General features: G+C 41.3%; 1 pseudogene; it reads right to left on the bottom strand.

Annotated features, from left to right (window-relative positions):
• Positions 1–10,527: 10,527 nt before the first annotated feature.
• Positions 10,528–15,956, bottom strand: LOC116314911 (annotated as a pseudogene).
• Positions 15,957–17,757: the final 1,801 nt, after the last annotated feature.

Raw genomic sequence — 17,757 nt, 5'->3', positions numbered from 1 at the left:
AAACTGTTGGGAATTAACACAAATAACCACTCATTACCACCAAGGAACCTCTGAAAGCACAACACGCCAAACACTGAGGAGCAGAAGACCACACTGGATGCCACTCCTGTCAGCTAAGAACAGGAAACTGTGCCTACAATTTACATGGGCTCACCAATATTGGACAATGGAAGAATGGAAAAATGATATCTTGCCTGATGATATACAGATGGTAGGTTAGAATTTGGAGAAAAAACATGACTGCATGTTCAGTTCCAAAGGCAAAAGGAGGCCCAACCTGATACTAGCAAGGCATACCTAATAAAGTAACCAGTGGACGTATAAGGCTGAAAAGATTTGCATGGCTCATAGGCATGTTTTCTCATAAGTCCACAGTCTTATGAGAAACTATGCGTACAACATGGGATATCACTAATAAGCTGCTCCTGGTGAACAATTAAAACAGTTATTATGTCAAAGGAGGAATTTTATAATCGGGATTTTCCCATCGTTGTCAAGGTTTGTTTACTGTGTTCCCCTGACATGTGCGCTCTCACCATTATGCTCAAGATCAAGTTTTTATTCTAACTCTGACCTTCTACACTAGACTGCATGATTAACTATTAAATTCTAGTCACATAACCACAAATCTTTTTAAAAAACACCAAGTCAGCACTCCTCTGCTGCAATTGCCAGGACTCCCATCTTGCGCTTCCTGTGTGTTCGTCCATATTTCTGTCAGGTAGCGTGAACGAGTTAGAGTGTCTCTGCAGGTGGCAAAGCTGTTTAAGGACGATGAGAGATGGTGTGTCTTAAGCCCATCTTTAATTCAGATGCCTCATTCTTCTCCGATCGAGAGAAAACAAGAGACTTCAGATTCGAGATTGATGCTCGAGTGGGAGGCGTGCACAGCCAGCGTGAGTCACACGCCTCAGACGTGATGCAAGAAAACAAGCAGTAGATTTGCACTTCATATGTCATGCCATATCTATTGATTGGACTGCCTGATTTTACACATTAATCATAGCCATTGCTGTCATTTTGTGCACTGAATTATTGCTGAGATATTTACAGATATTGCGTCTGAAATCAATATTTAAAAATTGTTTGAAGGACGTATTCAGGAAGGTGGCACGGATGCCCCTCCGGTGGTACTCCTTGGGCTCTCGCACTCTGGGGTCCCTGGATGTCTGGAGCCTGGATCTCCTTCATGCCTGCTTCATGCCCTGGGGGACGGGGCTATGGGCCTCCACACCCTCTAGCAGACCGTTACATGGGGAAACCTTTTGTATACAAGCGCGTTGATCCACACAGGTGTGCACACGGGTGTTCACTGTTCGTAGACATAAACTACACCTTTCTTAGCTGCTACTTCAAAGCACATTGTGCGCTGTCTGTCCTGCGTGCTGCACAACAACTTTCAATATTTAGTATTTACTGCTGTTCACACTCAGCTAGATTAACGTGATGGTGTTGTGTTTAGTATGTTGCTTTGTTTTTGTTTGGTTTTTTTGCTTGTCTTCTCTTCTTTTCTCTCAACAGGTGATCCAGGAGATTTTTTTTTTCTTTCTCTTTGTCTTTGTAAGTGCCCTTTCTCACTGTCCCTTTTCCTTCTGTTTTTCTTTTCCTTCCTCTCTTTCTTTCTCCCTTTCCTATCCCCCCGTCATGTCTGTCCCATCTGTAACAACTGAAAATAAAATAAATAATAACAACAAGTTTGATCAAATGGACCAATACGGCAATGCCATGATGATCCATTTGGCAAAATAAATCCATTTGGTATCCTCGTTGGTCTTCAGACAACAATTCTGACGGCTTAAGAACCAAATGGGACAGACAAAAAAAAAAAAAAAAAAAAAAGAAGGACGTATTCAACATTGATTCAGGAAAGTTCCACTTTGGGGCCACGGGTGATAATGAACTGTGGGCCCTGGCTAACACCCTTCTTCAGTGCACTCTATCACCTTTAAAGAGTTGGCAAAAAAAACTATATTTAGTTCACACATCATATTAGAGCTTCTGATGAGACAGCCAGTACTTCTCTGGTGGAAATGAATTTTTTTTCCTGTCAGCTTGAGAAAATGTAACAAAAAGTGTCTTTTTTTAAGTACAGCGCTCATACCCTGATAAAAGCCCACCTTGATTTTACACTACAACACTCTACGTAGTTGAAGATGTGCAAATAAAATCCATCAGCCAAAGCACAACATCATACCTGTATAAAAATAGCATCCATGGTTAAAGAGGTGTGTAATGAAGGGTAGAAGTTAACGGTATTAACATGAAGGAATTTTTAGGCACCTGACGCCAAGCTCTTACCCTCCTCTTAACACCTCCATAAAACAAAGCAAGCATGTGTCTCAGGAGAGCTTTTAGAGTAAAATAACAACTTAGTGAGTGGTGAACGTATTATTAAAACTTGCCTCTACCTGCTGCCCTCGGTACAATATAAAGGTCAGGGAAACACATGTTTGTCCTTGTACTGCAGGGACAAACATGAATAATAATGAATTATTGGTGCTCGGGAAAAAAGGGGTTATTTAACCCACAAAAAATCATCTCCTGAGTACTTTGAACATCTATTAGAAACATCCTAGCTGCTAACAGAGCATTATTCCCATTACTGAATGTGTGCAGGCCTTTAAGAAAAACCTTTATATTTACATTGTAATCATCTAAATGCTGTTAGGATAAAGCAGTACAGGGCTGCAACCATAAGCTTTGTTTTCTTGCATTTTTTCATGCCATGAGCGGCGCCTCTGTAGCTCATAGAAATTCAATGTCTTGCTCAAGGACAGTTTTTGAGAAGTTACAAACAAGTAAGGCTGTCATCTGGTATTCCCCCCCTAAATAAACAGCGAGAACGACTGCATCCCGGAGAGGATAGAGGGAAGAGTACGGAGCGGTATGAAGAGAATGAGACTACAGGTGCTTGAATTAATTGAACGCACAGCAGTAGCCATGCTACCCCAGAGAGAGCACACCTCTGAGAATCAAAGGCAAAGGAAGAGCATTTGAAACACATGTCAGTACTAAATCAGTGTCATTTAGTACTGATGTGCTTGCCTGTTGCATTTCTGGTTTCATCAGATTACAAATCATATCTATTCCACCATTGGCAATCACCTCCAAGCATTTTGCAAGCAAATCAATAGTAAAATATTTTGGAAATGGATTTTAGGATTTTAGAAACACCAGCCTACCTGCTTTAATTGCTGTTTGCAGCTGATGGCTATTTTCTTGCACTCTACTTTCCCCACAAACAGCTTGGTTATCACTGATATTGCGAAGGGCTTTTGATTAAATTTAATTCTCTTTTTTTAGTGCTCTTTTCTTTGTGCAGTCTCCATATCAACCCTTCTCTATTCTTGTATTTGTATTCTGTGCAAAACATTTCATTTCTTATACACCTTATACAGCGCTCTCTGACTTTCATATGATACGCACAGTAATTACACACAACTATAGACAGATGGACATAGCTATCGTGGCATCACCCACTGGTGTCTGAAGTCTCATTTTGAAGCCTAGTGAGAGTTTCAGCTGTCACCATCTTGGTTGCAAAACAAAACAAGAAAGAAAAAAAACCAGATGTGACAATAAAAGGAAGGGCTGTTAGCCAATTAAAAAGCACTTTCATTAGACAACAACTTATCAGTCACAAGCCATTGCCCAATGAGTGTGTGGTTTCATAACACAGACCATGCTCCATTTAAAACATGGTATGACTGAGGTTTTAAAAACAAACCCTACATTTTTTCAACATGACCCTAAATGAGTGACTGGGACCATGAACCCATCATGAAAGTGATTACAGGGGTGAAGACAGAAAGTCATTTTCCCATAGGCTTTTTCACAACCGGAAGTCTTTATGCAACCTCAGCTATCGCCATCTGGTGGCCTTCGAATAGACTGCAGGTTTAATGCACTTCCACCCCGGCTCTGTTTGTCTGCCTCAGAAGCTAGATTTTATTCTATGAACACAACATGTCCATATGTGAAGACAACTGCAGTAAAAAGCCGTTTAGTGTCAAGTGTTAAGCTGTTATAGCAGGATGCTCTAAAGTCATATAATCCGTCTTAAGTACGGATGTAAGTAAGTGGGGATGTTTATTGAAGACATTATGTTATTTCCTCGATAGCTGGTGAAGAAGTGGATTGTCATAAGCAGTGAAATCCCCCTGTGTTTGTCTTTATGTGCGTTTGTCTGCCTTATTTTGTTAAGCTAAACTGCTCTGTCCTGAGTGCACGCCCTTATCACATTCGATATGTTTGGATCAGCTGTGACGGACAACAATCGCTGGCCCATATTCGGCTCGTGCCGTCGCAATACAACTTCTACTTCCAAACTAATTTACTCCTGCCGCCAGCACTTTTCATAGTTGCCTTGGAAACAAAACTTGTCGTAGCCTTTCTGTTTAGTGGAAGTGAAGTAATTGATGCATTATATGCTAATCAGAAATAACAGTGTGGGTAGGATGATGTGGATGTTCACCCGGTTGGCATACCAAGCAGATGCAGATGAGTATAGAGCTGTCTTTTTCCTGGGCAGACCTTTGATGATGAATGCCAGGCGCAGCTCTGCTGATGGAAACGTCTGCTTCCTGCTCAGCAGACCAGCAAAGACACAGTCAATGGAATATTAAAATCATTATATCTGGGAATGGAAAAAAAAATGCGAGCATTGGAAGCAGGAAATAGTGTTGCGATAAACAGCAGCGATAGTTCAAAAGAAACCATTTCACCTGACGGCTGCTGCTGTCGTCATCACTCACATTCCCAGAGCAGGTAAACTGTCTGCGTATGATGGACAATGAAATGGCCCGCAGAGTTAGATGATGACTTTAATTGGCTAAGAGGCTCAAAAAGGTCTTAAAAGAAGAATGAATGCGTGCTATACTGCACTGGTAGAGCTATTACTGCTAAATGCATCACTTTTAATGCACCATTTAGACAATGGCCTAAATGGCAAAACAAAACTTCCTTTTTCTTATTGTTTCTATTTGTTTTGCTGTTTTGTTTTGTTTTCTTCGTCCCCCCCAAACGGCCACTTTTTTAATGAGCATTTCTCTATATGATGGAAAATACAGAAGTGCCTCATGATACAGTAACAGTGATTTGAGCTTCTCACAGCTGACAGTAGGAAAAAAAGAGGAAAATGGAATAAAGCTGAAGTGCAGTGTTGTAAATTATTTAGTGCAGGGGCCGTAGCAAAGATCTGACAACTTGCTCATTTAGGAAGATTAACAGATGTGGCAAATCACTCTGTTGTCAATCTGCTGAACTAAAGAACTATGAATAAATTGGCTTTCATATCTCCACTGGGAACTATTCCTTATGAGGGACCTCTTTTCCTTTCTCTCCCTCCACAGTGTGACTAAAAATAATAAAATAAAAAGGGATACATTTGTTATCTAACGGCACTGAGGGCCATTGTGTTGCATTTTCCTCTGTTGCCTTATCTCATTCATTCAAATTCTGCTCCGACTGCAACTTCTGAATCAGTCTTAGTTACAGGAGGGAGCACGTTTGTGCAAGTTTTATGTAGAGCTGCACGTAATGAGAACAACACAGCCCTGCTGGACGGGAGATAAGTGTGACCCGCACAATACAGAGAGACCACCAACCATAGATTTTCGTAGAACAGACAAACGTCCTCGTCTCAGAGCAGCTATGTTGTTATAAACTGCTGAGAATCTCTCGCTCCCTTCATGAGATGCTTTTGAATTCACGTCTGATGTATTCACTTCTATAACCCGTCCTCCAGCAGAAGAGCACTCAAACGTAGTGAAGACGCTTATACGTAGGCATTAATCTGCCAGTGGCCAGAGCCTTGTTTCATGGCTGCAGACGTATTGTCCAAGAAGAATAAGAGCTCCTCTTTACCATCTATTACTTTCTCTATCTCCCATCTCTCTCCAAGCCACTGTTTAGGCAGGAAGCCCTGTGCTCAGAGAAGATGTTGTCTTGTTAAATGGTACGAGTGAGCAGGAAATGGATAACGGCTAACCTTGATAATTTTACATCCTGTTCTTCAAACAAAAGAGTGAATCACTGGAAATTTCTTTTGCATTTTGCTCACAAAATAAGCCAGTCTCATTTTATGTTGTCAGGCCTCTTATACAATAACCATTACACAAGTTATGTTAGAAACAAAACTCAGAGTCTACACACGTGCTCTAAAGCCCTGATAGTGCTTTGAGCTAAATGCTAGGTATTTGCTGAATTGCTGATGGTACCAGATGGAAAGTTGGATTATCAAAGTCATTAAAATGTATCTTCTTGGAACCTTAACTCTTTACCACTTGAAAGTAACCTTTGAATCTCTTTTCTGAAGCTGTCATATTTCAGGCCTACTCATATACCACAATGACTGGGTTAGCATCAGAGGTTAGCGAGAGTGGTCACTGCTTTTGACTCACCAAGGTTTGACACACGTATCTGTGACAATGTTATGGTTTCTCTTGCAGCGGGACACAAGGACGAGGCCCACTTTACGTCAAAGCAGGAAGAACAGCTTGACAGCTTGTTGCCTCACAAGTGAAACACTCACAATGCAACAATGTGGCTACTTATAATGGCCTTTTAGCCTTCGCGCGGCAAACACAGACTGATACTCTTCAATTCAACTTCCTTCCTATGAATTCATGAATTTAGATGCCATTATTGCAGATATGCATCCCTGATAATTAAGGGGTGACTCAAACTCTCCTTTAAGGCCTAAATTAAACTGCAATTAATCAAGCAGTGTGATCCCTTTGACACAAAATGTCAAAGAGACACAGTGTGTCAAACATAGCGTCTGATTGGAGGAGACAACCACTGAGTAAAAACAGCCTTTTCACCCTGTTCGACACAAGCAGCAAATTGGCTGGAAATTAAAACTAATGAGCAATTACCCTACCAATGAACTTCTATTATGTCTGTTTTCTCAGTGCTCTCCAACTGAATCCCAATTTCTACTTATTTAATTAATCTGAATAAATATGACACTTGTCTTTACTTCCTTAATCTTTCATTGTGCTCACTGTGAGAATGCAGAGAGAATACATTTTGCATTCAGATGCACATCCGAGAAAATAACTCATAATCTCCCAGCTCCTCCTGAAAGACTGAATGTGGCGCGCAGCAGCCACTATTGGTTCGGTCTATTTGTATATTCATAAATACTTTATTTGCATATTGCTTCTATTATGAACCTACTGCCAATATTTCTGCCATATTAAAGCCATATTTACCCTTTCGAAAAGGTCGGCTTGCACTCTGCTTGAACCGACGGCTCATTTCTGATTTAATCTTGTATCTCCTACCATGCAACTACACATGAAAGACCTTACAGCATGATACAGAAATGACTTAAATATCTAACAATCTAATGAATAATTCACCCACTCTATCAGGCCTGAGCCAAAACAGTACGACCGAGTACAGCTTTGATGGTGGAATTCAACACTGTAGTCAATCGATGGTGATGTTAATAAGAAGTTAATACTCTTTTGTGACAGAGGGGTTTTTTTTAATCAACTTCAGTATTACTGTGCAAACATTTCAGATGTAGGCAGAGCTCATAGGAGAATCGCTGTCATTACACAAAGCATAAAAGCCAAATGAGTGAACTTCCTACAGAACTCCATTATAAATGTAAACAGCATATGGGCAAGCATGCTTGAATGTGCATTGAAACTGGACTCACCTGTAGTAAAAAAAAAAGGGGGGGTCTTTTAAAAGGATCACTACCACCACCTTCAGCTCACTATTTGTAAAACCTATTATGTATACGTAAGGAGCAACATCATATTTCTTAGCAGTGCCATATACAAACAGTTCAACTGAACCACAAAAGGAGACTATCAAAAAATCGAACTCTACCCACAACTCTATCGTGTTGTCATGCAGTCACGCACGAGTTAGCATAAAAGCCGGAAATCATCATACAAACGCTGCTGTTTTTGAAAGAAGCTTCTTATTCTGCGTGTGTGAGTCATTGTGCACCGTCATTTGCCTCTTTTTTCTCTCGTCTGCGTGGACACTTTTGAGCACTTTTAGGTTCCAATTGTTGGGACAGCCATAAATGTGAGGATGCATCGTAACAGGAATAAAGTGAAACACCATTTGTGACATTAATGGAGTAATTATGTAAATTAGATACCAGCTTTCAACACTCACAACATGGTGAGCTTTCTGCCACAAAGCCCATTGTTCAGACCTCTCCTTTCTGCTGGTTCACAAATATCTTTCTAAATCAGAGGTGATACAGCTGGCTGCTGATACATGTCTGCCCGCTTGACCGAAAAGCCTGTGCTCACTTATCAAGAGCCCGAGCGTCTATTCCCACAACAGCAATCTGTGTCATAGTTCATGCTGGCAGATGAAAACAAATCTCTGCTGTCGTGCTTTAATTCCCTATAAAATGGTGATAGCACGCAGAAGTAGTGTTTTGTTTTTGAGCTGTTTTACTCGCTGGAAGGAGTAACACAGACAAGATGGTTTTAACAGCAAGTATTTGCGTCACTGTCGTTGTTGGACTCACAAATTATAAAATAAAATGTTTATATGTAACCATCTGAGCAAACAGAACGATCAGTGTTGGAGAGCTGTGAGGACTCAGCCTTTGTTATACGTAGACCAATGCTGCTCCCTAGTGTAGGTAATGGCAACAAGGAAAAGAAATACGCCGTGTGTGGATTAAATGCAAGTTACTGCTGGTGGGCCCTTGTGAATGGGCTCTTGTCAGGCAGCCTAAAAGTCTGTAAGGAGTTTGCAAGGTTTCCCTGTGCCTTAGTGGCTGCCACAGGCCAAACACGTGCACTTTAGACTGATTTATTCGTTCTAAATTACATGCTTAAAATGTGCCTTGTAGTCTGAAGCAATATGAGTGGTCAGTAAGACTACAAAATTGTGATATAAATGCTAGTCTATTTCAATTCCCTGAAATTATGCAGTGCCAGACTTGAGTGATCCACATGGAGGTCAGAGCACAGACCAGTTACAGATTAGTGAATTAAAATGACACCGTACTGATTCAAAAATCAGCTACAAGGCATCATGTGGGCCTCAGAGTCTTTTTTCAGGCTTATTTATCAAGACAGATGTTTGCCATCATTGCTATGGATCCCACACACTCACCAGCCACTAAATTAGGTACACCTTACCATGGGTTCAACAAGGCATTGGAAACACTCCTCAGAGATTTTTCATATCCAAATATGCTCTACTGGATTGAGATTGTGTGACTGTCGAGACCATTTTAGTACAGTGAGCTCACTGTCATGTTCAGGAAACGCCCAGCTCTCCAATCAGAGCTTCTGTTTTTCAGATGGTGGTTACGGGTATGTGAAAAATGGATTTAACATGTTTCTACTAACTGTTCAAACACATTTACCGACTGTCTTTCTGTTGTAGTCTGAATTGTTTTTTCCCTTGGTGAATGCGTCTGGCTGCCCTGACAGTGGTGAGTTGGATCACAGCATGAACCCTCTAGACTGGACTACAGTAGTATGAACACTGGATGATAAACATTTTTCTATAAATCTCTCCTGCTGCTGTTTTATTTATGCCTTTTCATTGTACTTCAGCTTGATTGTCTAATTTAATGTATTAACCATATTTTTTTTATTTTAATAAAAACTCTTTAGACATATTAAGACGTTTTTGGTACATGCCCACCTTTGTCCACCTCCATCACAGCCTGACATCAGTGGGTTTTTCTCAGGGTGGAAAGCTCATTCAGATCCACTGAAGACATTACATCACGTTTTTTAATGACTTCACTGTAAATAATCAGGGGAGTTAATAATCTTAATAAACACCTTAACTTTTTCAATTAAATCTTTTTTTTTCCCAGATGAATAAGATGAGATTGAAGGTATCAGTGGGTTGTATTAAAAATCTCATTCAACCACACATCTGAGACAATAGCTTGTACTTAGAGGCCGCTTCTGTGCCACGGCTCATTTTCTGTTCTTTGACAGAGATGATATGGTTGGTTTTTACCTGGCTACTGCCTTCATTCAGTCATCTTTTACCATGTGTCTGTCTCCAGGTCCCCCAAAACTGAGCAATAAAGATGAACATTTTCAGCTGGGGAAACAGCCAGAGAAATAGAGTGAACACTACTGACAGGAAACAGCAATGTTTACTGACTGGAAATAACAGTCACATAAAAAGTCACATGAGACAGTGCTGCAGCGAAGACAACGTATTCATACTCAAGTTGTGTGGGTGTTTTATTTTTGTTTGTTTCTTTTGTTTTTTAATTTGTTGGTTTGTTTTTTGCAGGTGATATAGTGAAGTAAAACCATAAAGTTGCATAAACTATACTTTACTGATATACTTCAAATGTTAGATCATTGGTAATGTTCAGTGTAAATACAATATAAACTGCATATTTAGTTTTAATATGTTACATTTTATCAGACAAGCTTCATAACAAAGACAGCATGAGGCAGTTTGTTCCACCAATCAGAAAATCAGATGGTTTTATGGGCTCTGTGCGTACAAAGATCCAAAACAAAGGCCATTTCAACTTCAAGTCTTCAAAGATCTCAGTCAGAGTGATTTCCGCCTGCTGTGAGAATTGTTCTTGCCCAGACAGAGTGCCACGCTGCTGGGGGAGGCTTGTGATGACATGGTGTAGAAGCTGCAAGGGGCCTGGTCCACTCTGTAGGAGATGGTACTGTAAAAGACAGGGTTGCTATGGCCGCTTGTCTGGTCACAGTGGGACTGAGAGGCGCTGTTGTAAACGTCCATGCAACAGCACATGCAAAGGAACAAAGCCTGGAGTCTGCTGGGTTCAGGCAGGTTTGCATTCTTGGGTATATTAGGTCTGTGCTCCTCTGCAGGAGAAGAGAGGAGGCTGACAAAGCTGTTGCACCCCTCCATGGGAAAGGTAAGCCTGCTAAGTTCATCTTCATCATCCTTACATAGGTCCTCAGCAGTTTCTTCTCCAGTGTCCACAATCTCCCTGTACTCCTGCTCTTCTTCCCCTGCTCTTGGAGCTCCAATCGAGCTCACCTGAGCTTACAGTGAGAAACCTCAACACCACCAGGTTAAGAAATGCTCCGATGACCGTCAGCCCAACTAGAATGTACATGAAGCTAAATGCCACATAGGTAGGTTGCTTCTGGATGGCATCTTTTGTCTGCAAGGCTACAAAATCTCCAAACCCAATGGTAGTAAGTGTGAAAGCTCCAGCCCTCAAAATAGGAAAAGGCTGCAGCTCCTACAAACAAAGTGCTTACCCAAGACAGTAAACCCACCCCGACCATGTTTCCCATTGACTATTCTGTCTTCTGTAAGCCCAGGCCCTGCTTGACTCTGCTCAGGAGGTACAGCTCAGGTACTGCTCAGGTCTTACAAAAGTGTTGATCCTCTCTACAAGGCTCTGGAACATGACCAGTGTCAGAGGGATGCCCAAGAGCGCATAAAACATACAGAAGGCCTTTCCAGCACTGGTGCATGGAACAGCATGGCCATAACCTGCAAAGTCAAAGAATAATACAGGTCAAAGGCTGAGTACTACTGTTTTATAGTCATAAAGCTCCATAGACATCAAACTAGTATATTGCACTGGTGGTAAATGGTAAATGGTAAGGACATAGGTGATTAACAAAAGACAACTGTTTCTACATAATATATGAAGTTACCAAGCTGTAAGAAAACATAGTGACACTTTAGCTTCTTAACATTACAGGGCGTGCACTCTTACAAGGGTGGTTTCACTCAGACCTTTGTTCCTCAGTCTGAGGTTGGGCAGGAAGGCTGGAGCTTATATCAGACCAATAAGACAGCACGTGAGAAATTGTAATTGAAAAGTGTTATTGTTTCATTGCTTTAGGTCTGTTCAGGCCAACCTTGGACTGGTAACCTATCCAGTGTGTACTCACCTCTTGCCTACTACCAACTGGGATAGGTTCCAAGGTGGCTATAAGATCTGTACTTTTTGTCACATAGAAGTGGTTTAAGTATTTTAAGAAAGGGGTTTTTTTACCATTAAAAAATAAAAATAAAAAACTTTCAAAAAGTTTGCACACTTGTTTACTACATATGCAGCTGCCTGCATAATCACTTTACCGATATTTTGCTAAAAAGGAAAACTACATCTATCTTAATCCAAGAATTTGGACCTAGAACAACAACAGCAAGTGTTTCCGGACAGCTTTAATTGATTGATTGATTGATTGATTGATTGATTGATTGATTGATTGATTGATTGATTGATTGATTGATTGATTGATTGATTGATTATACTTTATTCATCCCGAGGGAAATTGGGTTAAGGCTGCCAGCCGTGCCAGCGCCGTCTTACCCATCCGACCATACATACATTACACACACATCACATGGGGAAGACAGGTCAGAGGGGTATAACATGGAAAAGCACAACATGAGGAAAGATAAGGAGAAAAAAATAACTCCCCCCAGACTGAGCTCCAACAGGGAAACCAGTTTGAGAACAGAAAAAAACACCTCTGCACGTAGCACATGAAAAAAAAACTCTTAATACACCAAAGAAACACATGACAAGCAACAGGGATGGGTAAAGGGTAAGAGACATCCAATGTGGACAGTACATCCGGGCCTGCAGCCTATGCGCTGGTCTCCATGATCCACCATCAGCATCGGAAGGGAATAAGCGTCGAAGGCGTTTGGAAGGGGAGGGGGGATGAGTGTATATCTGCATGTGTATATGTCTGTGTGCGTGTGTGTGTGTGTATGTCCAGAGTTCAGCTGAGACAGTGTCCTTCGCCCTGCCAGGCTAAGTAAACAGTCTTCCAGCCAACCCAGGTGGCCTTGCATAGAATGGGAAGAACAGTCTAAACACAGTCTGTAATCAGGGTGTTGTTGTACAGCTCCAGCCTTGAGACCGCAGCTGGCGCCGAAGGGGTATCCGCATGAAATGATGATGGTTTTTACTTCAGTGCGAACAACTCATAAGAATTTCAAAGCTGTTCTAACAGTCCAACACTGGTCTCTCAATCTCCCGTTGGAGAGCCGTGAGCTTTCTATGATGTTATCCAAACTTACGTTCTGTGGTGTTGTCATTCTTGTGGTCAAAGAGCCGATTCTGAGAACTCACGACCGCGGTGCGCTTCCCAAGATGTGATCAATTTGCGCCCAGAGGTGTTATTCCGAGCGAGCCCCTCCAGATGTAATCAGTTTGCACTCAGAGGTCTTGTTCTGAGTATTCACGGCAGCCGTGCGGTTCTCCAAGATCCCATCCGTGCTGCACTCAATGACCCATTTCCAGTGTTGGGACTAACGCGTTATTAAGTAACGCGTTACAGTAACTACGTTATTATTGTGGTAACGAGCACGGTAACTAGTTATTATGCCAAAACCAGGAACGCGTTACTCGTTACTGGGATTTAGATAGGCTCGTTACTCGTTACTTCGTGTGGTGGATATCGTGGAGCTTCCACAGATTCAATAACATTAGCAAGTGGTGGAGGCCAGCAGGTGGATGAAGGAAAAGGGAGGCAAGAGGAGAGACCCGAGGCGGCCGCCGGTCCGAGTGTCAGGTGAACTGAACTTCAGGTAAGAAGTTATGACCTGCAGTCTATCGGAGTCAGATATAAACCAAGTTTAGGTGGAGTTTATTTTCGGTATGCTGACATTTTCGTACTGCGTGCTAGCTAGCATGACGGAGTTTCTATACAGCTGGGTGGGTGCTATGTTACTGATGTTGAACTTTATTTTGTTCATACGGTTAATTATTAGAGTTTCCAACCGTCCAGTAAAAAACAGAATCGTCTCGTATTCAGAGAAAATATTACGCGTTTCGTACTGAGGTGAAAAGGAACACAGTTTGTCCCGGACTTCAGCTACAATGAAAAAGACACAAAGCTGAAGCTGCACAGCTGCCTCTTCTTCTCCCATTCTCTCCTCTCCTGTTTCTACTTCAATCACGAAACTGATCAATGATCAGCTGATCGGCTTTTCTCTCTTGTTTATTTATCGCTCACTTTGCTCCAGAAAGAGGAAACCAGCGGATGTCGCGTTAAACAACAGCAGCACGTTTAAGCTTGATCAGCTGTTGTTAGAATTTATTTAATATTAATTGCTAGTATCAGCTGATGTTTGCTGGAGCCACAGCTGTAAAGCTGCTGGTCATGATATCGGTTTGGTTATCTGGTGAGAGGGAAACATGCAGATGAAACCAGGAGATGTTCTTACTGAATCATCAGAGCTGAACAGGTGATGGAGAAACAGGTTTACCTTTTAGGTGACATGAATGAGTTGAAGAGAAGTTATGAACTGTTTCTGAGAGACAAATAACACCAGGATCATTTTCTACGTAGCTGACAGCTGGTAACTGTGCAGGGGTGGATCTAGCAAAGTGTTGCCAGGGGGCCAGGTAGGGCATTAACAGGGAAAGGGGGGGACAAGGAAATACTTTTCTTTATTATTCTCATTTAAAATGTCTCGCTTTTAAAAAAAAAATAATTATCTGAGTCTTACAACAAACGATTGATAGATTGATACATATATACCATCAGAACAGTGTACATCACTGTCACAACAGTGTTTGTTTTCATTCAAAGGCTTTATGATTTTTCCTATAATGGTGGGCGGTCTCTAGTCAAAATGCCCGGGACGATTTTTTTTTTGTCCCATTCCAGCTCTGTATGCAGCTCATCTGCAGTCTGGTGTTACCTACATCTTCCTATTCAGAAGGCAGAATTTCCAAGTTCTGAGTACAATCAAAAGCACCACGACTGCAGTTTTTGTGTTGGATGTAAAATGCAGGCTAGAATCATGGGGGCGGTCAACGACGGTCCAGGCGTGGGATTTCTCTCGTGGAAATGTGCACATTATTTTTTCCTTTCTATTGGTAGGTGGCACAGTGCACTTGTGGCAAGTAAGCAAGCTAGAAGACTGACAATCTTGCTGGGTATCCAGTTACGGAAGCAACACATTAACAAGAGAATTCTGAGTAAAACCAAAGTTACTTTCCCTAGTAACTAGTTACTTTGAAAGTAACGAGTAACTTGAAGTAACTGAGTTACTTTTTTAGAGAAGTAACTAGTAATGTAACTAAGTTACTAATATAAAGTAACTTACCCAACACTGCCCATTTCGAGAAACTCACGCCTCGTCCCATCGTTTCAATCCCAGCGGGCAGCCTTGTGGGGGTTTGAACAGCCGGTTCCGCTTCCTTAATTCTTCGATAAGCCAGGGCCAAGCCAGCTCTGATCAGCAAGAACCCTGTTATCATGGTTCCAAATAGGTAGATATCTTTAGCACTCAGGCTCACCCGAGCCCAGACTTCTCGTTGAAGGGGTGTCAATTACATTCAGAGACCAGTTGATCAAATCCATAATTCCTCTTTTAGGTTTTAGAGAACAGACTGTGAGAGAATGTTCCAGGGAAAAGTAATACAAAAAACACGAGACTAGACAAGGACACAAGAGGCTAAGCAGGGAAGCTAAGGGAGAGGAGAGGAGGAGGAAAAAAAAGCTTTACCTTTCTGTAAATAGGCTAATTTTTAAAAACAAAACAAAACAAAACTTTAGCTACGTCGCAGCATTACAAGGAGTAATAATTCACAATCAAAAAATAATTTAGGTAGGCCTAGTTTATGTGTCTATTTTCAATGAGTTGCTGTTCAGGGTCCAAAAAAAGAAAAATTGTCATTGTGTTACTGCAGAAATCACACATTACCGTGAAGTCAGACCACAACATTATATTCTACTATGCCAATTGTAGTGATAACGGTGATGGCAAAATAAAAAGAGCTGACGAACTTCCACTCCATCCCAGCGCGATGCGGCTCTGCCTGATGGACCACTCTCTAGATCTCGTTGAAATCGTCCTCAATGAAGCCGTACTTTTTCTAATAATTGAGAGGGTGAGAGAGAGGGTCCTGATGTTCTGCGTCCTCATCCTCAAATCCAGAGTGCCCGGAGGAGGCGGGGAGGGTGCTGCTGCTCCTGCTGCTGCTGCTCAGAGGCACAGATGCACAGGATCAGAGCCATCCTGCACATGGGTTGCACTGGTCTTCACGGTGTATAGAGGCCATGGGCCTGTTAGGAGTACAGCATAGGTCTAAATGGCTTAAAAGTGTAGCCTAAAGTATTAGAGTGTGGTCAGGTGAAGCGGCCCCACACTTGTCTGCACAGGTTTTGTCGTCCATCCAAACATGTTCACGTAACCTCGTTTGCTGAACTTTAGAGGACTATGAGGACTTTTAACAAGTGCTAATATGCTTAGTTCGGTTTCTTGAAGCAGCTACAGTTATATTCGCTGTGATGTTGCAAGATTTTGGCATAGGGTATTTAGTTTGTTTCACATTTTGTGCTAGAGTATACATTTCATTTCTTAATTTAAATTTCGTTTCAAGAAAGACTGGAAGTTAGAAACTCAGGCATGATATATGTCTAATTTAGAGCAGGACTATATTAAACCTTTTCTATGGGAAAACCACAATAAAAAATCATTAAATGATCTACTAATGTAATGCATGTGCATCACTGTATATAAAAGATGGCTGTAGTCGCTAACACCTTTTCTCTAGCGAATTTGAGCATATTGGCCATCTTTCTTCTTTTTTGTCCTTAAACCAGTGGTCATCAGGAGGGGTGGTTCTGAATATTCCTGCAGAAGCTCCATGTCAATGATGTCTTAAAGCACATCCTGCTTTAACCTCCATTTTACTTAAACTGCATTTGACTGATTTATGAAAATGGTTATCACACTGTATCAAAGAAGACCTCAAATTAAACAATAGCCCTATAATAATACAGGTAAAGACCCTATAATAATACAGAGTAAACCCCAACAATCACATGACTCCCTATGAGCAAGCACTTGGCAACAGTTGGAAGGAAAAAGTCAATTTTGACAGGAAGGAAACATCTTGCAGACCCAAGCTCAGGGAGTGGCAGTCATCTGCAGCGACTGGTTGCGGGAGAGGGCAGAGAGACAGGATGAAGGATGTACTGTGAAAGAGAGTGAGAGATTAATAACAAGTAACAAGTAGAAAATGCATTTTCTGAAGAAACTGCAGTGTGAATCCTGATAGCTGAATGTTTTGAGCTGAAATGAAAAAATTGCTGAAGTTAAGATAAAAATGTTGAATGAACTGAAAAATACAGAATTTTTCACCTGAAAAAAAAAGTGCAGAACTGTTGAAAGCTGACGCTCACACAGAAGAAGAGGTTGAAAAGTAGCTGAGCATGTTTAAAATGTGCATTTGAAAAAGCTGAGTAATGACAAAAGAAAATTTAAAGTCAAAAAACTTCTGAATGAGTATTAAAAGTTTAAAAAGTTTGTATCTGTCCTGGATCAGCTGGAGCTTTCTTTTGGCGCCTGACAAAAGTCCCAGCTGGACTTTTGTCAAATCTGGGAAAACCTGTAGTGATCCCATATGTGTCAGGAGTATCGGAACAGTTGAGACGCATTTTTTCTAAACACCGGGTCTCTGTGGCTTTTAAACCCCAAAACACGCTGCGCCAAAAATTGGTCCACCCCAACGATTGGGTCCCCCGACACAAACAGAGTAACATAGTGTACGCTGTTAAGTGCCAGGAGGATTGCCAGGATTTATACATCGGGGGAACCAATTAATTAGTTTTAGCTCCGTAGCTCCACCTGTACATTCAAGTAGTATTTGCTACAAACAAATACAGAAGCTTAATCAGCATCCACACTAATTAAATGTAAAGTTGTGTATAAAGAAACAAAAAAATAAATTAGGTGTTAAGGAGCAATGAATGTAATGCTTGGGGTCTTATATGGTATTGAATTAAGGAGATCCTCCTTTGTTTCTTGTAAACT

This window comes from Oreochromis aureus, linkage group 5 (genome assembly GCF_013358895.1).
Source record: "Oreochromis aureus strain Israel breed Guangdong linkage group 5, ZZ_aureus, whole genome shotgun sequence".
NCBI classification, from domain to species: domain Eukaryota; kingdom Metazoa; phylum Chordata; class Actinopteri; order Cichliformes; family Cichlidae; genus Oreochromis; species Oreochromis aureus.
The sequence above is the reverse complement of the archived record's forward strand: the minus strand, read 5'-3'. Positions and strand labels throughout refer to the sequence as shown.